The sequence below is a fragment of the Ambystoma mexicanum genome, chromosome 6q (assembly GCF_040938575.1).
Source record: "Ambystoma mexicanum isolate Mex_15411 chromosome 6q, UKY_AmexF1_1, whole genome shotgun sequence".
Lineage (NCBI taxonomy): Eukaryota > Metazoa > Chordata > Amphibia > Caudata > Ambystomatidae > Ambystoma > Ambystoma mexicanum.
In genome coordinates this window covers 176,557,599-176,572,117 of record NC_090937.1, presented here as the reverse complement: position 1 = coordinate 176,572,117, position 14,519 = coordinate 176,557,599, and the positions used below count along the sequence as shown (strand labels likewise).

The 14,519-nt window shown below is 43.2% G+C and overlaps 1 protein-coding gene across 1 annotated transcript in view; it reads left to right on the top strand.

The window, feature by feature from the left end:
* The first annotated feature begins 1,553 nt into the window (after positions 1 to 1,553).
* The window catches only part of PCGF3 (polycomb group ring finger 3), a 695,750-nt gene continuing 682,784 nt past the window's right edge, over positions 1,554 to 14,519 (top strand). Inside the window, exon 1 of the mRNA XM_069630597.1 lies at positions 1,554 to 1,947. The gene's annotated coding sequence lies outside the window, so the exon portion shown is untranslated. The remainder of the gene's footprint in view (positions 1,948 to 14,519) is intronic.

The window sequence follows — 14,519 nt, the reverse complement described above, 5'->3', positions numbered from 1 at the left end:
GTAGAAAAAAAACAAGGAGTAGTGTCATTTCACCGGCGGCTGAAGGGCCTCCCACTTATTCTACTCCTCTCATGCCTCTTCACAGTGCCAGACTAGAGTAAAACTGAACCCGGCTGTCTTTCCCGACAATTCTGCCAAGCCCGTTCCCTTGGCTATGGCTTCGCTAGATAGTAGGTAGGGACAGTGGGAATGTCATTCATCCATTCATGCACATCACTAATTATATGACAAGGCATTTGGCTACTTTAAGAGTCATAGTTACCCCAGCCATTTACCCACGCTTCATTGAATTTCTTCAATTTGACATTCAGAGCACTGGGCAGAAATTACATTGCGTCAAAACACCCACTGCGGGCCAACCCCACCATGATGCCCCCATCCCTCAATCCACACAGCAAGATGCCCCCATCCCACCCTCCAGACCCACACCTAGATGAGCTATTCCTCCCCCAGTCCTACAATGTGCCACAATCCCTCCCCCAGACGCACACCAATGTGCTCCCATCCCTAGCCACACCAAGATGGCCCATCCTACCCTCTCAAACCCACACCAAAGATGACCCATGCTAACCTCCAGACCCACTGTGCCCAATCTCTCCCTCCAGAAACACACCCATGTACCCCATCCCTCCAACCAGACCCACACCAATGTGCACCATCCCTTCCATTAAACCCACACCAATGTGCCCCTATCCCCTCCCTCCAGAGCCACACCAAGATGCCCTGTCCCACCCTACACCTAGATGACCCATGCCACCCTGCAGACCCACACCCATGTCTTCCATCACTCCCCCAGACCCACACCAATGTACCACAACCCTCCCCCAAACACACCACTGCCCCCAGACCCACACCACTATGTCCCTATCCCTCCCTCCCCACACCAATGTGCCCCTTCCTCCAGACCCACACCAGCGTGCCCCTACCCAACCATTCAGACACCACCAAGATGCACCATCCCTCCCTCTAGTCTGACCAATACCATAATGCCCCATCCTCCCTCCACATAGCAAGATGCCCCTTCCCCCTGGCAACAGATGTCTGTATGCCAATCCGAAATCACACACAGATAGCCCCAGCTGACCCCCTCTAAAACCACCCATCCTAAACACACCCTCATGAAACATTAAATTACTCCATTAGTCCCCTTTGATCAGTTAAACACCACCATTGACGGCCTCTCTGTTCCTTTTCTTAGCCCTCCATACCTTTCATGTTGAACATGATTTTAAAGTCGATGTAATTTCCAGCTCCCCTATCGAAAGCTGGTGTCTTTCACGTTCACGGTATCCCAAAGAAAATGCAAATTGTATTTGCAGCCAGCCAAGAGCACACGAATTGCTGCTGCTCCTGCAGCCTGGCAGCCAGACCCTTGCCGCTCAGAAAAGATGAAGTCGGACCCTCCAGGGTCTCGTAGAAACTTTCCCGGTATCCAAAAGAAAATGCCCATCCCAAACACTGCAAAAGGCAGGCAGAGTCCGGCTGCACTTGTATCGGCAGCCAGGGACTTTCAGCCCCACTCAATAAAAGTGCTCCGGAACCGCTTCATTGCTCCAAAAATCACATGGATGACATCAGAGGTCACGTGAAGAAGAGTGGGCGGGCCGTTGCTATGGTCCTTTTCTCGGATGGGAACTAGTCGCTACCCTTCGGCTTCTCTCGGCCATTTCCGCCTCATTGTTATAAACTCCAGACGGAATTTGTGGTTCGCTGCCTCTCCCCACCGCCTCCTCCTCAGGGGGGGATCCCCGGAGCGTGCAGACCCCTGGCCCCCCAGCACCTAGCGTGTGGGGGGCGCACCCCCCCTCCCTTACGGTCGGCAGTGGCGGCCGACAACCGGCGGCGCTAAAGCCCCCTCCCCCTCTGCAGCCAGCACACCGGGGCCCCGGACAACCCCGGTGGCTAGACCCCACCAAATCACCGGCCCCAGGGTGGCTGCAGATTCAGGTGAGTGCTCAAACGCAGAACGCTCTGTGCTGGGGAACCATGCACCATGCTGATCTTTGCTACCTCCTCTTCACCCCTCCCATGCCACCCCCTCTCAATACTCCATCTTCCTCCTGTTACTGACCGTGCACCCCTTCATTCACAAGCCAAGCTGTTTTTCCTTCCAGCCTACTGCACTGACCCCTTGACCATCTTTCCTCCACTATCTCTGCACCCCTTCTGTGCCCCTTTTTCCACGCTAGAAGTGCCTGGAGCCCATACTTCCCCCTTCACATGTGCGCTTGCCTCTGTCGTCCTAGTCTGAGAGTAATAGTGTAGAAGAAAGTGGAAAGCAAGAGCCCCCTCCTCCACCCCCTCCCTGGGTCGTGTTGTTTATACAAGGAAGATGTTCCTGTGCCCTGTCCTGTGGTTGGATTTGTTCAGGCGAGCTGATTCCCATGTGTCCTCTTCATGAGTGTCCTCATTTCCCCTCTTGCCCTCCCTCCTTTCCTCCTCTCTGCTTCTCACCGGAATTTCTCAGTGCTTTCTCTATTCGTTTTTTTTTTTATTTGGGGGTGGAGGGGAGGGGTGTTTGCATTGGAGTTAATGTATATTTGGAAGTGTAGTGTTGAAGGCGGAATATGCTATCGCAGAGGAGCACGTACCCGCCACTATCTCCTTTTCTGTAAATTGGATCATTACTCCAGATTACCTAGAGGGAAGGTGGGGGGAGGGGTTTTGCCCCCACCCATGACGCATTTCAAAATCATCAAGCAGCTAATGAGATCGGGTCATTTGTAGCTTGTCTTCTTAACCTATGACAGGATGCGGGCTATGTTGCGCTGAACTGATGTCTGTACGGCTTACGCTTTGCCATGTCGTTGCCATGTGGCTCTTTAAACTTTCTTTGGCAGCTTGCTGCACGTTTTCTCCCTCTTCCATGCATGTGGGCTGAGCAGTGTGTTTGTTATAGGAGACCCGTTCTCATATGTGCTTGCTTTCTGCATGCACATAAATGCGCCTCAAATCGTCAAAGCAGCTTTGTTAAACTTAGTGGAACAGGTGTGTTTCTTGAAGGGGTCAAGTCTCAAATCGCACATTTTTTGCTTTTTTTGTGTTCCTACGGTGTCGTATAGAGAATCCAAATTCGAACAATGTATAATGCATTTTTATTATTTCCAAATTAATATGTGCTGCAGAACAATTGGTGCAATTTCAAGCGATTGAGACTTTGACAGTAAACATGCAGTGGTGTGAGTTCTACGTTTGTGGATGCCATTATTTTTACGCTCGTTTATGTTCCGATGAGTCTCTTATTTCGATTTTGTATTGGGTTTAAATTTCCCTTTTCTTGTGAATTAAATGTTGAAATGAAGTGACCGCTTATAAGTGGCAAAACATTATTTTATGTTGGTTGGTGCCCTACTGAGATCCCTGCCCGCTGTGCATAAGAGGTTAGGTTTCAGAAGGAATAAGACTGCTGTGTTGTATTGCTTTCTGACATGCTCTCTGTGTGTCTGTCACACATTGATTGTTAATGGGAGTTTTTAAAAGGTTCTTTTGATAAGAGACTTTGCCATGATGTGAAGACTCATGTGTGAAGGGAAATAATTGAATTGTCACTTTTCTTCACGTTTGCATATGTTTCTCTTGACCTTGCACCATCTGATCGGGGTTCGACAATTGCTGGGAGCTAGTTAGCGCCTGGTTAGTTTGACAACAACAGTTACCATAAGCTACATTTGTCTTCCTAAACCATCGGGTGCCATAAAAACATACCCTTTTTGAGATTACCTCTGCGTGTTTGTGAAGGTGCATAAATGAACATTAGGACACACTTAGAAGAAATTTGAAGCGTAAGTGGTCATATATAATGGACAAAAAGTAAACATTTCAGATCATATGTGAGATACATTTGTGACATGGAATATTATAGTTCATGGTTGCCTATATGTAGTTCCTGCTTACTGAGAGGTGCCTTTAGCTTATGCTTATTGATTTCTTATTTCGCTCCCTGCTGAGAGACGGACATTGACTACTTTGGGCAGTTTGGAATGTTTAGAGGGATCCCTAAAAGGCATTAAGTGCCTTCATTGTTAACCCACAACTGCTTGCTCCTTTACCCCCCTGCTTGTTCCTTTTATCCAGTGGAATGTCTAGTCTGTGGTCATATTCATAGGTGCTGTTCTGTGATTGTATGTTAGTATGCATTTATGAGAGTCAATTTCCAGGGAAGAGACCCGTGGGTTCTGTCTTGGGCAGCTGAAGGAAAATGGGGGGGGGGGGTCAGAGCAATGAGTTGTTTCAGACAACCTGTGACTGGTTGATGAAGCTGAAGTTTGTATGACATTAGAAGAGTTGTGGTTGTTTCCGGATAACAGCTTTTCATAGTAGCCTCCCAAATTGTGCGAATCTGACCACTATCATCTCTTTAAATTTTCAGCAATAATGCTGTGACCGTTTCATAGTCTAACCTTTTTTATGCAGGATAACTAAACCTGAAACTTTTTTTCCGTCTGAAATCGGGCTTGGCTTGCAGATGATAGGAGAAGGTGCCCTCATAAACAGTAAATATTGGTAGTTGTTAATGTCCTTGGAATGGTGTAAAGATGTTTGTAAGGGGAGTGGGTGAAAAACTGTTCAGGTGAGCAGGGCTGGCAGTAGTGCCAGTGGGGGGAAAGTAAGGCAGTATGGTGGTCTCACTGTTATTGGTTTTATTTGGTTAATTCCTCAACAGAAGAAAACCTGTTCCATTTTGTAAAGTGCTGAAGATGTTCTTCTAGAGATTAAAGAAGTTATTAATATTTTTTCCGACACCCTAAATATATTTGATATTTTCGAGATATACGTGTGGGATTCAATATACAATATTCAATATAAACACTGTGTACCAATGTGAATATAGTGAATTTTAGCTTGAGGCACAGACCTGTTGCTTGTCCGATGCAAATGATCTCTTTGCATAGCAGGAATCAAAAAGGCGATTTGATGAGTTGGAGCTAAAAGAAACTATGGGGTGTTGATCATCGCCCAGTTATCGGGCACTACTGCTGGGAAATGAAGTGCCACTGCATTGCGAGTTGCAAATCTAACTTTCACGTGAGAATACTAAATTTAGCCTTCTGGATTCCGCCTTGTGCGTTAAATGTTTTCTGCATGTCTTCTAATTCGACTTTGTACACCATACAACACACAAAGGTAATGTCACATAGGTATATTTTGAAAGGCTGCACGAACATTCATTGTTTCAAAAACACATTCCAATGTCATACCTTTTTGTATTTTATTTCCAGTTCTGTCAAACTGCTTTAATGGCAGTATTGTAGCTTGACAAAATTGGGAATTTGTATGGAAGTAAGATACAGTAGAATAAATATTTATGACATTGGAAAGTATTTTTGAAACCTAATTAATATTGGGAGAACTGTAGATGTATTTTAAAATTGTATGGACAAGAATACAGGATAATCATTTTAATCAAATGGGGTGTAATGTTGGGGAATTGGACATTGAATTGATTTTATGATACATCTAAGTTATGAACGCATGAAAGCAATAGGAATTACAGGACTTGTAAAGAAGTCTAAATTAAGTGAGTGATGTTATACACAGAACACTTTGGTTATAATATAATCATTTTTGGTATAAATTGCAACATGTTTCCAGTGAGTGCAAGTTTTGGATATCAAGTTTAATAGTCTTTTGCATAGGGCACATACAGGGAGGGTGCTAGATAACCCCAGTGCAGCTTTTTAGACCATACACTGTATACATTGGAGCATTCAAGGTACCTGTGTTTTGATGGGTGTATTTTATGAAAGCCACCACTTGACATAGAGAATCAAAAGTAGCTCCTGCCAGCTTTTGACATCATGCTGAAAGTGGGAGTTAAATGGATCCTGACAATTTCTAACCCTACACGAAGTGGATGAGAGGCAATCTTGTTTGAGTGTTGGTATTGAAATAATGGCTTGTCTGATGTGTTAGGGACAGATTTAATCCTCCAAATGCCAGTTGGAATGGACGCCACATGCTGTTATTGGGCTTGGATAACACCTGGTGCTCCGATCCAAGACTGCCTGTGTAAAGGTACATCTGAATGTAAGTGAAGGGTTTAGCATCATCTGTCTGTCCTCTACTGATCTACATGACGTGAAAAGACTCGGCAAAGAAACCTGCCGATAACTTCTACTGCGCTCGATTTCTTCACATCTTCCATGCTTCACACTTGGGGTCATTGAGACATGTAAGGCAGTGTTGTAGAGCACTCAGAGTGCCTACTTCTGGCAATGGGGAGGGTCATTCGGGTTTCCTTTTTACTTGTCAAAGTAATTTAAAATAAGCCTGTGTTTTTGGTAATCCTAAATCGCTCTTTGGTTTGATCAGTTCAGATTGGTTGAATATGTCTGGGTGCCTTGACCACAGATTCTTTACATAGGCTAAAAGAGTGCGTGCATTTCTTTACGATTTGTGAGCTATTTTCTGTTTGTGTGGCGCCATTTTGTCGATGACATGAGCTAGTTGCTCCAGTGCATGGTTTAGTTTTATTGATTTTTGCCTATGTGACTGTTTCCCCAGAGGTTTAAGTTGATCATGCCTATTTGACTTGGGGCCTTGTAATTGTTAATTGAACGTGTGTCCACAAGAAAAGTAAACAAAAATAATTCTTATGTCTTGGCACTAGTAAATGCGCATGTGCAACCTATTAACCAACAACTCAGTCTATAGACTGGTTGTTGTAGTTACTTTATTGGGCTGACTTTTGAGTTTCATACGCTGGTTTTAGCAGTGGTCTGCCTTTTATTTTCATGAAAGCTATGCGGCACCGGAAGCCCAGGTTATGGATGGTCACGCACAAAAGCGTGCTGTGCTGTACCTCAGGCTTCCGGTGCTGCGGCACAGACTGCAAGGAGGGATGGGACATAGCCTGCCGGAGCGCACATTAGGTAAGGGGATGAGGGGGTGCAGGATGCCGTGTAGTGGTTAGGGTTCAGAGGGGGATCCTCGACATGGACCAGGAGAGGGTTGTGCACAAAAGATGCACCCCGAAATTGCGACCTTTTGTGCTGCAATCGCAGGTGCAAACTTGTGTGTGATCTATAGACCTAGAACCATGATTGTTATAATTGGCACTTGCGTTGCTTCAGAGCACAACATATCTCTGGTTGTGGGTCGTAAAATTATTCTATGTAACTTTTCTGCAGTGTTGCTGCTTTAACTCAATGGGGGCAGGTAGCCCAACCAATACAACTGACGGCCCCACTGCGTTATTGACCATCTTGGTTTGATATTACATTTTCAGAAGAGTGCCAGGTGATGAGTTGCCCATAGGAAGCTTCTTATGAAGTCTTCTGTGGTGAAACAAATGTATCCTTGCGCACGAACATGATTGAAGATTGTTGGATGAATTCAATTGATCCTTTTAAAATGGGCATCAATATTGTTAGGATTATCTGTCAACCTTCTAAATGATGATCAGAGAACTGTAATTTTAGTAATTTTTTTTTTTCTCTCCCTTTTTTACGTTTTTTTAGTTTGGCAGAGATCTTGTTTACTCGAGTGCAAACATCAGATTAATAGCTCTTTCTGTTATCCTTAGATGATTATATGATACAGGCAGTGCCATTTGTTTCTGGAAGTCATCTTTTTCGAACAACTAAGTTTTGACAGGCAGGTGAAAGATGCTACTTCAAAAGTTACTTGATTAAAATCCTGAGCTTTTAGATGCTCTTTTGTTAAATCTGCACTGCTGTGCTTGATGTCATGCTTCTAATTATGTGCGCCTGCCCAGTATTTTTGCTGAGACTGTTCAGATATCTTTCAACTGGGTGTTTACAGTGAATCTGCCCATAATTTACTCCATTTTACATGCGTGCTGAAGGACACCGCCTTGGATGTGGGATTTCTTTGGAAACTGTCCCCATTTCCAATAAAGCAAAATATTTATTTTCCTCCAGTTTGCCTCCTTAATCTGCACATTGATGTTGTTGTAAGGTGATGCTCCCACTGGCTGCTGGCATCAATCGTTTGTGCCCATCGATGGCATAAAAGCCTTGCACTGCAAATGTGCGCCCGACCCTCCGCCTGGCTCCTAGCGTGCTCATTTTGTGTATTTCAACAAGGGACCTGTCCTTAACGTTCATAACTGAAAAACTAACAATGTTCCAGTTCCTATATTAGACATTGTTAGCTTACTTTTTAAAGTATGACTGACCACTTTTGATGTCCCTTTCATTTCCTCTTCCTTAAATGTCAAAAGCTCTTGTTGCGAAATGCACCTTTTTGTGCAAAGCAAATGAATCCACTCTGACAAGGATATATGCCAGTAGTGATTGTTTTCCCTGCGCGCTATTGCTTAGCGCACAGTACAAACATACTTGCCTTTCATCCAATAACCTATCTTTCCGCCACTTAAGTGCTAGTCACTTTGTTGACTGATGCTGCAGCAGCAGTGCTTTCAGATTTCATAAAGGCGTCGAATCTTTGCTACATACTGGTCATCTTCCCCCCGACCCACTAACCAGCTCGGAATTCTAGCTGCCGACGTTCAAATGAAATCAGTTTTTCTGTTGGCCATGTGACAAACAGGTTCTTGTCTTGTGTTCCAGTTCTATTCCATATTAAAACAAATTTAAGGTGGGTGCGTACCCAGAAATATACAATTCATAGGCGTCTTCCAGTCCCAACAGAGGGTGTACACTGACAGCATTGTGGCGTTTGTTTGACATGATTGTACCTCATCACTTCAGTGCCATCATTGCTCCTCCTCATTTTAGTCCAGTGTGTGAAGGTCCTTGGCTTTTACGGCTGGTAATGTAGCCTAACTTGATAAACATCCGTCGAAAATACACCATAAAATGTCACTCAATTAGAAAAAAGGGACATTTTGTGCTTTGTCAATCTCTTTACATTTTTTTCCCTTGCAGTATCATACTGTACTAGTGGATCTTATAATACCTCTCCCACCACACCACTTTCCCAGTGGTAGTACACCATGTCCCAGGGTTATGGATTGATACGACATTGGCGAAGGTTGCTTTGTTCTCGCGTCTACCTTAAACTCTGCACACACAATTCTGGCTTCATCCTTTGTGTTTTTTTAAATGTATTTTTTTATCGCAAATCAAATGCCACCCTTGAATCGAGTGCAAACATATACATGTGCAAGCTACTCTCCAGCGATAAGTGACTTGCCTCCTTCAATGAATACACACACCACAATGTTTTTTTTTCTTGCTCTCCGAGCGTCAATCAGTAGCTGGTGGCTATGCTAGAGCAGATTTTGAGCCGTTCTACATACAGCATGAGTTATCAGCGCAGGGCCACTTTCCTGTGCAGGAGGCTTGGCTTATTGGGCATATTTGTAAAACTAAACTGAGGAAGAAGGTGGCTTCAGGGTCCTCTGGTGTTGATGCGTGTGAGGGGGTGGTTGTAGCTACATTATACCCTCGTGTTTGTGGTTGCACAGTGGACGGACTACGTTCAGTGTTTTGTCTTGGCAACAAGCTGCTGTTTTTGGATGGTACTGCTGCACACGTTTCATCTATGATAACCACATTTCGAGGCTTTTTTTTTTTTTTTAGGTGCTACGGCTCATTTGTGAAGATGTTGGGGCTAGCTGCTTGAATGTATAAAACTGTGTTAAGTCTTTATGGTGTCTGGCACGTATCGGTTTCAAAATTCAGCACCTTGCGTATGACTTTAGGTTGCACTAATGATTACCTATCCTTTTTAAATGACTTTAGGGTGTGTAAATATACATTCCAAATAAGAGATCGGGGCAAATGATGCCTGTTCCTAAGCCCCGTGGGCATTATTTTTTTTTCTGTCCCATCATTCTCCAACCCAAGGGGGTGGGGGTTCGGTTTTTATTTTTTTAAATGTTTTTTGTCACAGACAACACATCGACTTTTCATAATCTAAAACACATTTGTTACAAACAATTAGAACATCTTCAAAATTCATTAAAACAGCAATAACCCCAATAATTGCAGAATTTTTCAAATGTCATTAAGTACAATCTCATGTTCAGCAGTTGTTTTTTTTTTTTCCCCACAGCTCGTCCATGTACAACCCCTCTTCTCGGTGAACAAATTGTTACAGGAATTTGGTACTTGGATCTTAGTTCGTACACATTCTATGTTCTATTTTAGAGTCTGCACGATGGGCATTTGACAATACACACAGGAGCTGGTATATTCAAAACAACCTTACTTCACCTGTCGGTAGAAGATTGAGGTAGAACCTTAGGAAGTTTGTTCTTCCCTTTTGGACTTGGACATTTCCGAAGGTACTTGGCAAGAAAACCCCTTGGTTTGTCTAGATTGGACATTGGTCTTCCCACCTTTTTTGGTTTTCGAGTGTGTGTGTGGTATTTATCCAGTCATTTCGTAGCTGAGCAATTTTGGGTTTCTGAGGATTATTCAATAGCTAATTTTTCTGTACATTCAGAATTTCAAAATTTCACGAGCATCGCAGTCAAGATTGATTAAATAAGTGTTGGGACGCATGTTTAGCATTAACTTAATATTTTCCAACATGGATCCTGACCGGGAGAGCTGTATTAGTCTAAACGGTGAGAGAACCATCCAACCCATCTGTGTTTTCATGGAAAAAAGACCCAGCTCCTAGATCGGGCAATAAATTGGAAGGCACATTGGTAGACCAAGCACTTTTTTCCATATTCGCCCTTCCAACCCGGACCAATGGAAGTTCCTAGTCATTGGGTTTACTTCAACACCATAAAACAAGGAGGGAATCGCCTTTTGATTTGTAGAAGCCTATTAGTGGAAGTAATGAGAATCGACAAATGAATACCCGTTTCTTCATCTGACATATTGGTGGTTCTCCTTTGGTGTCTAATGCAAGCTCCAATGCAGCCAGTGAAGGAAAGGACCTGAGTTTGAAGCCCAAGTATGTAATTACATTTGTAATTGGCACTATCTGTAATGGCAACCTAAATCAGAGATTGTTTATAGGGCCTTTGGAATTTAACTATTTATGATTTAATTGGGTTTATGGACAGGCCACTAAGGCTTGTTTATTTCTCCAGTTCATTCAACATCCTTTTCGAGGCCCACTGGTGCATAATCTAGGAGAACTATATCGTCTGCATATGCAATCCGATTTAATCTTTCTCCCCCTATCGTTGCACTGTTAAGGGCAGATGTCCCAAGTGCCTCTCCCAGGTCTGCAAGATATAGATTGAAAAAGAGGGTGGCTATAAAACAACCCTGTTGGACCCCTCATTCTGTGGCAATATCACTGCTAAGGTGCCCTTCTATGTTCAATCGCACTTGTAACTTTGAGTTGTCATGAAGGGATACTATGATTGCCAATAATGGCCCGAGTATCCCCCAAAGATTACAATTTGCTGCACGGGCGTTTTCTATCTAGTATTGAATGCCTGTGACGGTTTGACCCAAGCTCCATACAAAATTAAACCCCCTTTCCATGATTCCCATACTATATTCATTAGCAGTCTATTCACTGAAGTGGACATTCCTTTTCAGAATCCTAATTGATGTTTTGACAGGATTCCACTGCTTTCTGCCCAAATGTCCAACTCCCTCCAAAATGAGTCCAGCAAAAATCTTACCATCCACATCTAAGAGGGCGATCGGGTAGTAGTTCCTGGGTTCCACTCAGTCGCCCTTATTCTTATTCTATAATGGGATGAAGACTGCCAGCTTCCATGACTCGAAGGCATTTCAGTCTTGATATTTCCCCATACATTTTCTCTAAAATGGTGGCCCACGTGTCTATATCAGACTTCAGAATCTGATTGGAGAGGCCTTTGGGACCAGCTGCTCGAGAAGATGAGGACCTCTTAATCAAATCTGCTATTCCTTCTTTTGTGACATTTACGTGCCAAGGGCAGTCTGTCGACTTTAAATACTTCTGAGGGTTTATTCTATGGGTTACCAAAGAAAAGGCACCAGGCAGACTCAAACAACATTGCCCTGCAATAGACGTTTGCGGGGCATGCAGATTTTTGACCAATGTCCAGAAGTTTCTTGAGTCACTATGTTGAAGAGAACTCCAGATTAGCTACCCGTCATTGTGAAGGTGTAACTGCCTTTGACTTCTAGACCGTTTTCTATAATAATTTTTTAGGGACTTTAACTTTGCTGCGTATTCTAAGCAGCTGTAATTTTCCCATTTGAGGGACCAAATGGATTTTCTTGGAGCCCCTTTCTTCTGTGAGGTCTCTTCATCAAACGCATGACTGTGCTTGTGATGTGTTTTCATCCTTTTTTAGTCTCGGTGGATCCAAAACACATAGGGAATCTGCCAAGTACTTCGGTAAACGTAACTACTGTATCTAAGTCTGATGCAGTGTCCCAGAGATGTTTGGTATTTTGATTTAGAATGAGGCCATTCCTCCTGAACTTTCTACTCTGGTGTCTCATTTCATGCATATACACGCTTGTTTTCTCAGATGGAAAAGCAAATTTGGCTACTAGCATGTTGTGGTCGCTAACTGCCTGCTGCCGAATCGGCGAAACCTGTGCATTTGGAGAATGGAACGTTTGTCAAAAATATATAATCAACAATAGAGCCATTTACACCATGTTTCCAGGTAAATGTTGGGGGTATGCCGCTTTCAATGTTCCCATTTGTCATTATCGAAGCCCAATCAGCCATGAAGGTAATCCTTGGTTTACCTTTGTGGGTGATCTGAATCGCTTTTTGTTTAATACCTTCTGTATTACCAATAACTCATTGTGGTTTGAATTCACCTGAAAATAGTTACATTTTCATGTGTGTTTTCAATGCTCGATGGCACTGACATTAAAGGTCTCTGATAATCTTAGTACACAGCGGGAAATACATTCAATATGTCTGTTCTGCAGGAGTTCAAATAAGCATTCCCTCAGTCCCTCTCTCTGAATGTCCCAAGAGTGTATCAATCTTTGTGTGTAACTGGGATATGGTCAAAAGGCTGCCACTCAGCAGGGGTTCAAAGGAAATGTTCTGCAGTTGCTCCTGCAGAATGCCTCGGATTCTGTAGATTTCTATATTTTATAATATGGGTTTGTTACCTTAGCGTTCAGGTCCTTCGAATCAATGACTCTGTGGGTTGGAGAATTTGGAGGCTCTTTTGGCCGTCAATCGTCAGCCTTCTGCCGAGCACTCCCACACTCTCTGGGTTTAGTTATGTTATTGTGAATGGTTAGTGTACCATAGCATACTAAATCATCTCTGCCTGCTCGTATGCTGTTGCCTCTATTGCCTACGTTTTATTTCCAGGTGAAGCTGGAAACGCAACTGTTTCAGAGTGCTTGCGGGAGAGCCCATGCTGAATTTGAAGCAATTGTCTTTAGTGGTAGCTCACTGGAAGGTCTCTTTCGGCAGTTTCTAGAGACTTTCTGAATACATGTACTGCATTTCATCAAACAAGGTGCATTTTTGGTCTACCTTGGGTATTCATATTATGTAACTTCATGCCAGACATTACAGAAAAGTGTTGCTTTTACAAACAATATTGTCTAATGCAAAACTTGTTTGTGCAGCTGTGTATGAAAAACATGCAGACCTATATATTTTAATATTTTGTGAGGACAAGATAGAAATGCATTTTTTATAGATAGGTCTCAACACATTTAACTATTTATTGAATTGTCATGAATGGGTACAGCTGCTCGAAGCAAGAGGCCGCAATTAATAATACCAAGAAAATTGAGCTGATGTGAGCCAGATATTGGAATTGGCTCAATCAGTGGGCATGTACATTTAATGCAGAACGTTCAGGATGCATGGTCAGCGACTAATGGCCGCTTCAGAGCTAAAGATATCCATATAAAACCTTGAACCTGTGGTATTCAGTTTTTTTTTTTTCTTCCTTTTCTTCCCAACTCCTGGAAGGTGGTAGACTCCACACCCAGCCCACCACGCAGCTTAAAAACAGTCATGAGGATTCTCCCCGGTCCACTAGCACAGCGAGTAGAGCGCTCACTTTGACATCAGTGTATAGCCTGCAGACACAGGTTCGAATCCCAGCTGGGCCAAACTCAACCTTTCATCCTTGCGAGGTCGATAAATGAGCACCACACACTGTGGGTAACAATAAGCAGCGCTCAGATACCTGACTGTTCGTAGCGCTATGTAAATGCTAAATTATTTATTTTGCTTAGAATAGTTATTCAGATTTGCGTTTGTTTGTGTGCATTGTGAATGTAAAAATTAGTGAGAATTTCAGACGGGTTGTGTTTTGTTTCTGTAGCTGCTTGTATTTATGTGAGATTTTGGGATAGCTTCCCCAGCATTCAACTTTGGTGGGATGCACCATTTGTTTCTTTTTTTTAATTTTATTTATTTTAGTCATGTAAAAAAAAAATGTTTTTAAATAAAATGAATTATTCAGATTAATAACAGCTTATTTCTTATCCCAGAGTCTGAGTCTTTCGGCTTTATTGCGAAGGTCTTTGTGATGAAGGCTCTTCACTTAGTCTGTAGTTATGTCTGTCTTCACATCTCTCGTTTGTTTCCCTTTTGGCACATGTAAGCGTGTTTTAGGCTTCTGCTTTCTTAGGAAAAGCAGCCTTAGCCGGCATTGGCATCATACTGTAGGCGTGCTCGCGTACCCCAGA